Source organism: Mustela nigripes, chromosome 10 (assembly GCF_022355385.1).
Source record: "Mustela nigripes isolate SB6536 chromosome 10, MUSNIG.SB6536, whole genome shotgun sequence".
NCBI lineage: Eukaryota > Metazoa > Chordata > Mammalia > Carnivora > Mustelidae > Mustela > Mustela nigripes.
In genome coordinates this window covers 29,641,691-29,652,537 of record NC_081566.1, presented here as the reverse complement: position 1 = coordinate 29,652,537, position 10,847 = coordinate 29,641,691, and positions in this window count along the sequence as shown.

The window sequence follows — 10,847 nt, the reverse complement described above, 5'->3', positions numbered from 1 at the left end:
GAATGACACACGGGACATGGAAGCTGATACTTGAAGTTCACCTCTTCCTCTTGGCAATGGAATGAGGGCAAAACCTCTTTCTGGTCAGGGTGGGGAAGGGCACAAATGCCTACACAATGCCCCTTCCTCTTAGTGGGGGATGAAGCTGAAGGTTGGCAATTTGATCTGGCTTAGGGGAAAAGTTCCATTTCCAGAGTGTCCACCAGGACTTTGGCAACCCAGGTAAAATCATCAGGAAGACGTATCTCTGACGGTGAATTTTACATGTCAAGTTGCCTCGACCATTGGGTGCTCAGACATTTGGTCAAATAGTATTCTGGTTGCCTCTGTGAGGGCATTTCTCCATGAGATTAACATTTAAATCAGCAGACTGAGTAAAGCAGATTGTCTTTCCAAAGTGGGTGGGCCTCATCCAATCCGTTGAAGGCTTGAATAGAACAAAAAAGCTGAAGCCCCAGAGGAAGAGGGGAAATCTTCCTGCTTGACTGTTTCTGAGCTGGGACATTAGCTTTTTCCTGTCTTCAGACTTGAATTGAAACCAGTCCTTCTTGGGTCCTGAGCCTGGTGGCCTTTAGATCAGAACTATTATCAGCCCTCCTGGGTCTCCAGCTCGCTGACTGCAGATCCTAGGACTTGCGAGCCTCTGTAATCACATAAGCATGTAATCACATGACATATCTACATATTATATTCCTTATATGTGTATATATACATATCCAGTTGGTTCTATTTCTCTGGAGAACCCTAATGCAGGATCCTAATCAAAAGAACACCGCCGCACTGGCAGAGAAAAGTCCTTTGGGCATATGGAGGATGATGGTGCATGAGCAAATGTGTTAAGTCAGCATATCCCCTTTGGAGTCCATTCTTGCAAACAACTGTACGCAGTGGAAGTGTCTCGTGCACATAAAGATGTTCATGAAGACATTGTGGTTTCCTCCTCTTAGCAGCCACTGTCCCCCTAGTAAGGGGCTCCACCGCCTGGTCAGTCAGAGCAGCCTGCTGGCCATAATGACTGGCTCAGGGTTGACACATGGCCAAGCCAAGTCAATTAGCAAAAATGAGATTTTATTCAGATTTTGCAGGAACTGATTTTTTTTTTCTTTTTAAAGGAGCTTGCTTTTTCTTCTGAGAAGGCTTCTGGCAGCCACCTTGTCACCATAAGGGAGATGGCCAGCCTGAGAATCCAAAGCGTCAAATAAAGTCTTTGAGCCACTTATGCCCCAAGCCTGAGACTTCCTTTGGTCTTTCATTGACATAAGCAACATTTCCCTGGTTTGATTCAGTAAGTTTAACGTGTGTTTCTATAATCCTGATTCCATAGGCTGCACTGCTCTAATAGTGGGACACAAGATCATCCAAAGGCCATCAACAGTAAGTTGATGAACTAACTATCCAGGGTCCTAATAACAAAATGTTTCACAACAATTAAACAAGAGGCCATGGATCTGTTTTTGTAGAAAAGAGTCACTAGAGTATTAGGTTTTTTTTAAAGTACTAAAGTAGCAACAGAATATGACCTGGGAAAGTATGTAGCAAGTACCTTACCAATGGTCACCCCTGGGGTGTAGAACTGTAATTTATATATATATAAAGTATATACATAAAATATATATGCATATAATTTTTGTGTTGTCTTATCCTTCAGTGCTATCTTGTTACTTTTTTTTTTTTTTTGAAGATTTTATTTATTTATTTGACAAAGATCACAAGTAGGTAGAGAGGCAGGCAGAGGACAGAGAGAGGGGGAAGCAGGCTCCCTGCTGAGCAGAGATCCCGATGTGGGGCTCGATCCCAGGACCCCAGGATCGTGACCTGAGCCAAAGGCAGAGACTTTAACCCACTGAGCCACCCAGGCGCCCCTATCTTGTTACTTTCTAATCAGAATAAGAAACAATTATTTTCATTTTGGAGAAAGAGACTATTTGACAATTTGTGTTTTAGAGCATTGTGAATATCCCTGTATCAAAATGGCCACTTCCCAACACACCTATTAGGATGGTGGGAATCCACAGGCAACAGCCAATGCTGGGGAGCAGGGGGAACAGCAGGATCCCCACTTGCTGGTGGGGATCCAAAATGGTGCAGCCACTTGGGAAGACGTTTTGGCGGCTTCTTACGAAACATACTCTTCCCAGACCATCCAGTAATCACGCTCCTTTGTATCTACCTCAAGGAGATGAAATTCATATCTGTACTCCAATCTCCACATGAATTACCCAAACTTGGAAGCCTTCTGTAGCTTCTGTGTTCTTGTGCCTCAGCATCCCAGCCTGGGATGCCTGGGATGCCCTTCACATATCTACCCTCCAAGGTTGGTATCAGATGCCACCTCGGCCACAAAGTCTCCCTTGTCCTTCATGCCTTCCTCTGCACTCCCACAGCGCCTTGCTCCTATAATAGAAACTCTGACTAGCAGTGGCTTGTTTTTCCTTTTAAGTATGGAGGAAGGTGGTTGCTGATTAGTTCAGTGACTCAGTAGCATCAGATCCATGGTCTCTGAGATTTTCTTGACCTTACCCTCATGACTACAAGATGGCTGCAGTTGCTCGGAGATCATACGCTCACGTCATATTCAAGGAAGAGAAGTGAGGGGCAGGGCAGGGTAGAACATTTCTCATTTGCCTTTCTCCAATCCAAGAGTTTCTAACAGGTATCCTCTTCATTGTCGAGAACTGGACCAAGGCTGGACTTCTGCTTCTGACACAAAGGGAACTTAACTGAGACCTGAGCAAAATGGGTCATGGCAGCAGGAAAGAACTGGGGGGCAAGGCAATTCTGGGGGTTCTTTTGGACTCTCTTTATCCATTTCACCCCCACCCCATGTCTGGCAACCACCCATCTCTTCTCTTTATCTCTGAACTTCTGATTTTTGTTTTTTAGGTTCCACATACAAGTGAGGTCATATGCTATTTGTCTTCCTCTAACTTCACTCAGCATGATGGCTCTCACACCCAGCCATGTTCTTGCAAATGGCGAGTTCCATTTTTTCTTATGGCTGAACAGTACCCTGTGATCATATATGAAATCACATATCTTTCTATGCTCATCCACACATAGACACTGGTTGCTTCCACGTCTTTGCTGTTGTAAATAATGCTGCAGCTAATGTTGGGGTGCAGGTAGCTTTTTGAAGTAGTGTTTTCATTTTCCTCAGAGAAATATCCAGAAGTGCCATTACTGGATCATTGCCATTACTTTTAATTTTTTGAGCAAACTTCACACTGATTTCCACACTGGCTGCACCAGCTTGCATTTCCACCAACCGTGCGTGAGGGCTCCCCTTTCTCTGCATCTTCACTGACACCTGTTATTTCTGTGTTGCTGATTTTAGCCATTCCGACAGAGGTGAGGTGGGATATCACTGTGGTTGTGATTTGCGTTTCCCTCATGATCAGTGACGTTCACCATCTTCTCATGTGTCTGTTGGCTCTCTGTATGTCTTCTCTGGAAAAATGTCTATTCTGATCCTATGCTCATTTTTACTTTTTAAAAGATTTTATTTGAGAGACAGAGATAGCAAGAGAGCGCACAAGTGGGGAGCAGAGGGGGAGGCAGAATCCCTGCAGAGCAGGGAGCCCGGTGCAGGACTCGGTCCCAAGACCCTGGGACCATGACCTGAACTGAAGGCAGATGCTCAACCGACTGAGCCACCCAGATGTCCCCTCTGCTCATTTTAAAATCAGACTTGTTTGCTATGGAGTTGTGTGAGTTCTTCTTATTTTAGATTATTAGCCCCTTGCCAGATATATGGTTTGCAAATATTTTCACCTATTCCGTAGATTGCCTTTTCATTTTGTCCTTTCCTTTGCTGTGCAAAAGTGATGTCCCATCTACTTGCTTCTACTTTGCTGCTTTTGATGCTTATCAAATGGCAACAGATGGTCTCTGCCATGCTCCTGCCTCCCAACCTAGAGAAGGGGACTAGACCCTGGGCAGGTGTGTAAGACATGCAGACTCGGTTTCAGGTACAGCAGGGGTGGGGCAGACAGGCTCTGAACTGCACGCAGTGAGGTCGCAGCTGGGGCCTGTATGCAGCCGAAAGCGGGGAAAGGGCAGGCCGGCTATGTGAGGGGGTGCCTGGCCCAGCTGGAGCAGGGCGGAAGCCAGAGGAATGGTGAGGGGCTCATGCAGTCTCAGGGGAGGGGGGGGCCTGGGCCACAAAGGGTGGTGCGCCAGCACAACCGCTCTCCTGGAGTTGGGAGACTCTGCAGGTGGCACGTGCACGTGGGTGCTGGGCTCGAGATGCGCCCAGCAGCCGTGGGTATGTGGTCGCCCCAGGACCAACTGTCCAGTGCACAGAGACTGCGAGAGGCTGCTGGGAGAGGAGGGGCAGCTGCCCCACCTGTTCTGGTGACTTGGCATTTGGGGCCTCTAACACCTGCTCCCAGAGCCTAAGGCCAGCCCAGATTTCCTACCTCCCACCCCATGTGTGGCCATGGTGTAGGACAGCACTGACGGGGGTCTTTGGAGAGGCCTGGTGCCCCACTGGAAACTTCCAGCACATTGGCACCGTGTCTGGCCACCTGCCCTCGGTGTCCTCACCTGAGACCATCTGGCAGAGGGCTTTTGGAGGTGGTGTGTCGCACCCCTGAATGTGGAGACTGAGCGGCTGTCTATTTCAGCATGCAGACAAGGCTTGGCCTCTGCGCACAGGTCTGACATCTGATGGCCCTCAGTGTGCTGTGCCCTCTTGGAGCCTGGGCCACTGTCCCAGTGTGAGCAGCAGACGTGCAGACTGCAACAGCCGCAGTGTCCTCCTCTGGGGCTGGCAGATGGCCCTGGGGGTATCCAGCAGGAGCCTGCCTGGCACCTGCCCCGATGCAGCCGGAGAGCAGCCATGGGAGCAGCACCACCTGTGGTCCCCAGGGAGCTGCCGTGGCCATGGACAGATCCTCCTCTCCAGGACATGGAGCTGCGGCTGACAGTAGACACTCCTAGCCGGGGGTTTACTGTTCCCAGGCCAGAACAACCCCATGGAATGAGACCAGAACTCTGACCCAGTATCACAGGCTGCCTTGCCATCAGGGCCGTGGGGAGGGCCCTCCGGGTGACCAAGCCAGCCTCCCCCAGCATCCACTGTTGGCTCTCTCCTGATGCCGGGACTGTAGCAGGTGGCTCCCCAGCAGGGTGAATGGGAGGCAACGACCAGACTCCTGTGGTTTTGCTCACTCTGGCTGGGAGCAGTCCAGGTGCTCTGATGGCGCCCAGGGTCCTGCTGGGTGTCGCCCGCTGGCCCACCAAATGGGACTCAGGAGCATGCCACCTGCGGCTCGCATTCCCTATGCCCCCGTGGGAAGGGAGATGTGCCCCTACTGATGGCCCAGCAGCCCACCCGGGGCCCCCACCACCACTCCTCACCTCCAGAAGTGAGGACCCTGCTGTCCCTTTCAACACTGAGAACCAATCTCAACTGGTTATAGACCTTTTCCACACAGTGCACGTTGGCCAAGCCATACACCACTGTGGCTTGTGCCACACACTCGTACAACTTCTGCCAACTGTGCGGTCCTAGAAACTCGAGATACCCTGTAAACTTCGGATTCGCTCTCTATCTCATGGGGACCTCTGAACCTCTGCAGAAACCAGTCTGGTGTGGACCGTGCTGGGGCCTGGGGGGTAGCGTACCTGCTCCCCAATTCTCTCCCTCTGCTCGGAAGCCCCTCTGAGCATGCCTCTGCCTGCGGCTTTTATCCCTGAGCCCACCCCCAGCCCATCTGGCTGCTGGGCGCCGCCGGGAAGCCCTTTCCTATCCCCTCCAGGCAGCACCATTACGTCATCTGCTCTGTAAGGTCAGCAGATGTGGCTCACCAGGGTCCTCACCACTCTTGGGCACGGGGCGGGCTGAGCTCCCCCACATTTGCAAACCAGCTGGACTGGGCTCCCCTCCTCTGCTAGAGGTGGCCACACATAGGGCAGACGTGCCAGGACTCAAGTGGGATGAGCTGCCCCTGAAGCTGATCCCAGGCACATACTAGGCCCAGCACTGCTGCTCCCAGCAACTGACACCCGGAGAAGCACCGGCAGGTTCGACAGACATGTGCTGGAACATTCAGGGTGTAGCTGCCCGTGAGAGCCTCCAGCTGGGGGCTGCGCCATCACACACGGAACAGGGAGGGAAAGAAATGAAACCCGGAAAAGCACCACTGCACTTACACAAGCACAGATGAGGTCTCCTGTGGGCACAGACGGTGGCTGGGAGGGGGCACTAGGGGGTTCTGCGGTCACAGCGATGTCATTTCCTGAGCTGGGTGCTGGTCAACAAGTTGGCTTCGTGTGCTGCCTCGGTGAGCTGTGCGTGTATGTGCTCACATATGTGCTGTCTATGCTTTACCTCAATTAAAAAAGAAGCCAACACAGTGAGGGATCCTGGCTATTTCCTTTCCTGGGGCTTGGGTGGCCCCGTCAGGGGACAGTGACAGGCAGCAGCCTTGACCAGCCTCTTACCAGTGGGCCAGTATCTCCGGAGGCTGAACCCTGCAGTTCCGTGCCCAGCCACATGCCCAGCCATGCACCCCCGTGCTCCCCCGTGCCAGGTCTGCAGCTGCCAGGGAGGGTCAGGGAGCCACTCTTGCGTCTTGTGACACCCAATGTCACAGCCAGCCTGGCATGTCTGTGGCGGGGACCCCGAGCCCCTGCAGCTGTGTCTCTCTCAGCACAGAACCACCATGAAGCTGCTGCTGGGATGGGCTCTGAATTCCCAAACACTGAACCTTCCAGCTGAGAACAGAAGCACTGACCCCTAGTCCCAACGTCTCACATGTCACTTGGCCGCCTCAGGGCATCCTGCGGTCACATCCCGGGATGTCACACCTCACAAGAAGCTCCAGGGCAGTGCATTCCTTGGGACCAAGGGGTCTGGCAAACTGGTCCCCCGAGGGGGCCTGTGTCGAATAACAGGATTTCGCCTGGCACCAGAAGCATCAAAGAACACAGGAGGCTGAGGGCAGCTCGGGATTGCTGTGTGCCTCGCACCGTCCCCTCCCCCCTTTCCTGCCCACCTTGGGGGATTCTCAGGCATTTGATCCGGAGAGGAGAAGTCAAGAACCTCAGCCTAGCTAGAGATGAGGCCACCAGGAAAGGAAGAGGAAGTTGCTCTAGTGGGTTGAGGCACTGAAGGGGGCTGCGCCTTCCCTGGCTCACCTGACTTCAGGACGACGACGCTGCGCAGAAACTGAAACCACCAAACCGTCACGTCCTTCACACCAATGTGCCAGCGAGCCCCATACTAACCACATCCAGACACCCTTGGCTGGACGGACGTGAGATGTGGAATCCTTGATAATGACATGGGGTCGTGGACCTGCCTTGGGTTTTCCAAGCTCACGGCACTGAGGGACGCTGCAGTGGCCCCAACCTTGGATCGCACACTAAACGCAGTCGGTGGTCCAGAGCACAGGGCATCTGGGAGGCCCAGAGAAAGACAAGGGTGTGCTCATAGCCACTCACTGACCCGATGGGCTTCCAGGGAGTCTGGGCTGCGGCACTGGACGTCCCAGCCAAGACAGTGCTGAGATCCCTGGGGCACTCTGGGGGACAGAGGGAAGGGTGGCACCGGACATGGACGCAGATAGCCTGACACCCTCCCCAGCGGTGGGGTGACATGCAGAAGGTATCCAAAGAAAGCTCTTGAAGCTTCCAGAGTGGGGCCTATTTTTTTTGTTTGTTTGTTTTTATTTGAGAGAAAAGAGGGAGAGAATGCAAGCAGGGGCAAGGGCAGAGAGAGAGAAGCAGACTCCGTGCTGAGCACAGAGCCCCACGTGGGGCTCGGGCCCACGACCCCGAGATCATGACTTGAGCCTAAACCAAGATTTGGCCGCCTAACTACTGAGGTTATGGTGCCCCAGAACGGAGTGTATCCTGGAGTGCCTGGGGAACTCGGTTGTTAGGCATCTGCCTTTGGCTCAGGTCATGATCCCAGAGTCCTGGGATGGAGCCCCACATCAGGCTCTCTGCTCAGCGGGGAGCCTGCTGCTTCTCTCCCTCTCCCACGCCCCCTGCTCATGTTCTCTGTCAAATAAATAAAATCTTAAAAAAAAAAAAAAAAGAACGGAGTGTATTCTCACGACGGAATCACCACCTGTAAGGCAGAACACAAAGTCTCCCATGCTGTCTTGGAAAACGAAGAGCAGCCAATACAATGAACGCATGTCTCCTCTGAATTATCTTCTCTTCTTTCGAAAGAATTATGGAAAGCAAACAGCTGAAGGGCGGAGCAGTTGAAACAGCAAAGCTGCAGAGGAAAGTGGGGGGGGGGGGTCCCAGTGATGTGGCCCTGGACACAGTGTGAGGCTGCAGAGCTTCATCCCATCAGGTCCCAGGACTCGCCGGGTGTTGTTCTGGAAACTGACCCTTGGCTGTAGATGTTCTACGTGCATCCCGTGCACACACAACCAACTTCACAACCATTCGCATGGCCACCTGGAGGGCACCACGCCCGTGCACGGGCACTGCTCCCATCAGCCTGGGCCTCCTGCGGGGCCTTTCCTTTCTCTCCTATCGGACACTTGAGCACAAGACCCAGGGGTGCCTAATCCTATCTGCCCTGAAGGCCAGCCGGGCTTCACAGCTCACCCTCCCATCTACTTCCCCCTCTGGAAGTGGGACGCCCAGCTTGGAAGGTAATGCTCCCCGACAGGAAGTCCCTCTGTCATCTGGGTTCACAGATTTGAGTCAAGCCCAACTGACTGAGCCCCATAGGCACCCTAAACCATAACTTCAAAAGCATGATTTCTGTCCCCACTGCTCTAAGAGGCTCACTCCCAGATTATAAAGCCCACTTTGTGGGCTGCCTGTGTTTACATCTTTGGCAAACAGCTCTGCGTGATCTTCTGAGGACATGTACACACATTTCTAGCCTTAAAATCTTTTTTTTTTTTTTAAAGATTTTATTTATTTTTCAGAGGGGGGGGGGGGGGGGAGCGAGCACAGGCAGACAGAATGGCAGGCAGAGGCCGAGGGAGAAGCAGGCTCCCTGCTGAGCAAGAAGCCCGATGTGGGACTCGATCCCAGCACGCTGGGATCATGACCCGAGCCGAAGGCAGCTGCTTAACCAACTGAGCCACCCAGGCGTCCCGCTAGCCTTAAAATCTTTAGCAAAGCAAGAGAACATGAGAGACTAACCCGTCTGGACCATAAGAAAAAAAATCACCTTTAAATTTTATCTATTGTGCTACTATATCTACTGAATGCATTTGGCCTATCGACCTGGTAGATCTGGGAAGGAAAATGTATCTCACGTTCCAGATCTCCTCATGGAAACGGCAGAGGCAGTGGAGGTTGTCCTTCTCACCAGAAAGCCAACTCACAACCTCCCGCGTCCCCAGGAACAAAAGACAGAGCTCCACACCAGCTCTCCGGTGCCTCAGATGCCTGCTCTCGGCCCCAACAGGTTGGCGGGAGGTGTGGTGGTGCGGGTTTTTGTTCAGGTCAAGTAAAGGAGGATCTGAAAACGCCTCCCAGAGGCAAGGTGACAGAAAGCTTCCCAACAGTGTCACAGGGCCCAGCGGTGCCTGCCTGGGCCTGACACACCCACGCTCTGCCCCGCAGCTCCAAGGAGAGGCTTTCCATGCATTTCCATAATTACAGACTGTAGGAGGCTTCCTCATTCAGCCTTATCAAGCAAGCCAAAAGAGGAATTTCTATGAAAATATGTAAATACTGTAATTGAGTTTGTGATATTTTGCATGTACTACAGATGTCTCGAGATAGAATTTTCCTTCTAGCTCATTCACTTTCGTTAGATACACTTCATTTTCCCCAAAAAAGAAACACTCCTAAAAGGAAGAGCATACCTTATTGCTAACAAATGCAGAATTCCAAAAACACACGCACACCCTCGAGAACCACAGTCCAAGAACGTCTGCCCAACAGGGATTCTGTCCTGTAACGCAGACCTTCTAGGGCGACCCCTGACTGTGCCCATTACACCGTCCTCTTGTCGAGGCCAAGCAAGGACTCAGGACAACAACACTCACTCCAACAGCCCAGAAGTCGCTAAGATTAAACTGAGGAGCATTTGGGGAGGAGAGACGACCCATGTGCTCCTACGGAATGACAGAGGGCACGGGACGGGCAGGCGCAGAACATTCCTCCCGGAGAAACACAGAAAGGCAGCTTCCTCTCATGTGGCTCTAAGCCTGTTCACTGAAGTGGCTCCTGGAAAGTCCAACGAGGATGTCCAGCCGTGGATGCGAGGTTGGATGTCTCACGTGATCCCACAGCACCATGACAACAGGTCTCTGTGAAGAGTGGCAGGTGCTTCGGGGCGGAGAACGCATGGACACTGCCAAGTGGACATCCATTGCCCCCTCGGGCATGAACAGCACCTTCTGTGACAGCCCTGACCTCCATGGTCACCTCAAAGATTCCTCCTTATGTAATGTTCCCCACGCAGGATGCATGTTTCTCAGTGATTAGGATCTAAGATTTAAAATTAAAATACTTACAAACTGCACTCAAGATCGGAGAGCAAAAGTCAGGGCTTTCTTCCCTTCTCTTGAATCAAAAAAGAAATCAACCCACCAGCCACTGGTTGCAGAGGAAGGTGGAGGCAGACCTGAGAGGCCCGACCCCGCGGCCCCAGGACCCCACGCAGCCAGGGAGCTCCGGGCATCGGCCCTGGAAAGGGCCAAGGCGTGGCTTCCTCCAGAGTCTGGGAACACCACTCCCTCTCCAGCAGCACGAAGCCCGAAGTTCACGGTCAGCAGCTTGATCTGGGGGAAGGAGCCAGGGCTGTGAACACCGCCCACACCACTCAGCAGCTGGAACAATGCCAGGCTTGAACACAGTTCTCTCCTGAATGCCTACCCCTTCCCACACGCATCCCAGGGAAGCTCCCCTCAGAC